Source organism: Haliaeetus albicilla, chromosome 4, assembly GCF_947461875.1.
Source record: "Haliaeetus albicilla chromosome 4, bHalAlb1.1, whole genome shotgun sequence".
NCBI lineage: Eukaryota > Metazoa > Chordata > Aves > Accipitriformes > Accipitridae > Haliaeetus > Haliaeetus albicilla.
The window spans coordinates 20,699,830-20,702,329 of NC_091486.1; positions in this window are offsets into that span (position 1 = coordinate 20,699,830).

Below are 2,500 nucleotides of genomic sequence, written 5' to 3' on the forward strand. Positions count from 1 at the left end.
AACCCATTTTCCTTTTACCTATGGAAATACATCTATTAGTCTGATGCTATGGAGAAATGGATGTCCCAGTCACCAGGAGAAGGATGCACGCTCGCCTTATCCTACTTTGTGTGATAATCTGGAAAGCAGAGAGAGAGAGAGAGAGACTGGGTTATGGTACAGCACTTTACAAAGCAAAACGCTGTAAACAGACTGATGACTGTACAAATTCAGTTAATTATGAAGCTAATGAAAAATTAAAAGGGAGTTCTAATGAAAAATTTGATCAAATGTTATTCAGATTATCTTTTCAAGTAATTAAGTGGTCTGGAAAAAAAAGTTCCCCAAGGTACATTTTAGCTTGTGATCTTTTTCACGCGGAAAAAAAAAAAATGCAATAAAGTTAGGAAAGAGTGAAAAATCAGTTTTCCTTTTCACAAGCCACTGTCTTTCAACATGCAAAGATACAGATTTCATTAGATCAGAATCACTTCTGTTTAATTATCAGTGACCGTTCCCTTTGGTTACTGGTCATTTCAATACTTAACTGGCTTTAAGTCCATACTCAAAGCATTACTAAATATCCCCATCATTTCCATTAGCATATGTTTGCAGAAATTAAGATACCATTAATCTTCAAAAAGTCATGCAGACTAATTTACTAGAAACAGGAATACAAATTTCAAAGTAAGATCATGTCCTGTTATTTAGAAAACAAACAAACAAACAAACAAACAAAAAATCACCCCATCTTCCCTCCCCCCCTTCACCTTTATTGCAGTAAAATACATATTTTGGACATGGAAGAGAATATGTATAAACAGGTTCATCCTTTTCATGGTCTGGAAAAACGCCACAGAAGTTATGATATTTTCAGGACAATCTCATCACTTAGAGGAGCTGGAACAAAACAGAATCACAGTATTTAAAGCTCATATGAACGAACCCATGTATCCATCACTTTTCCCGTGTATTTCCAAAATGCTAACAAAAATAACATGAACAGTGTCATGCTGAATGGACCCCAAACCCCTGCAGATTAAACACAGAATAAATTCAATTTCCAATTCTGACCTTGATTGCACAGAATAAGAACTGAGGTACCTTTTGTTATTGTGTATTACAGTGATTAAAACTCACTCCTACATGGAAATGCAGGATATGCAACTATAGGAAACACATGTGTACACACAGAGGTAGAGCTTTCTTTATTCAAAATTATAAAGAAATCTATTCATTCTTTGGAAACTACCTCTTTTCTACTCTGCCCTGTCTTTCCAAGTTCTTCTAGATTATTGCCTTAGAAGGAAAGCGGCACAGCGAATTACAGCACAGCCAAGTCCCGTAACAGACTCCTTTACTCCTATATGTGATGAGGGAAGGAGACAAGATTTCTCAGAATTTCAGCAGAATTTCAGCAGCTATCCTTCTTAGGATGACACATAGGCACAGAAGCACTGGCCCGGCACATCCGTACCCAGCTAGCCACCGCGATAGCACTTACCAATGCGTATGAAAAAGCACTCTAATTAGTACTGCTACATTGGCTGCAATGTTTTGAAGGAGGAATGAGAATCTTTTGGTTTTATTTTCATGTTCGTCTTTTGTAGTAAACATTTCATTAGAGCTTTAATTCACAGACATAACAATAAAATTGAAGTTATTAGGCTTGGCAAGAAAAATGGTAATTGCAAAACACTTTTATACAATTATAATGACTTAGAATTTTTAAAATATAATATTAAAATGTCATTAGAATACATTTGTCCCATGATATGGGCTTGGTAATATGATCAAACTGAAATACAGCTAAAAGCTTGAGGGACTTTCATCTGTCCTAACCCATGTTTACAGCACAGACTTCTGCCCGTACAGTTTGGTTATTCAGGCGAGTGGAGAAGCGAGATCCCCGATGGACATAGTTAATCCAAGAGAAGTTGCAACTGTAAATGCAAATATGCTGAAAAAGCTGCCTTAAGCAGTAAAGCTTGCTTTGTATATGTACCCCACGAGTGGGGAAAGCTGTTGATACAGCTGCATCCACTCTCCGTGCTCTTTGCCGGCAGAGCATGTTACTTTGCTGTCACAGTCAAAAGCTTCATGTGGCTCTGGCCCCCAAACAGCATTTCTTTCATTCCCCAGGCAGTTCCTTCCCGAGTGTTGCCACACTCTGAATCATGCTTCATTTCTTGATGAAGCGACTCACTTTTTGCCAGTAAAATTCTATAGGAATGTTTGATTTTCTGTTCCAAAAGAGCAGGAGCAGAGCAGGAAAAGGCAGAGCACTGCCAACACCGACTACTCTGAGCCTTGAATAAAACTGCATCTAACACACAAAGAATATTTTGGAGAAGATTTTATGAAGGACACTTTCCACATTTACACCAAATTGATTTCTACTTGTCCCGACAATACTGCTTTCCAATTAGGGTGGAAAACTATTTTATTCTGTGAAGGAATGCTGTTATCATCAGAGCTTGAAACAACTCACTAGTTCCTAAAACCCCTCTCTGTGCCGTGA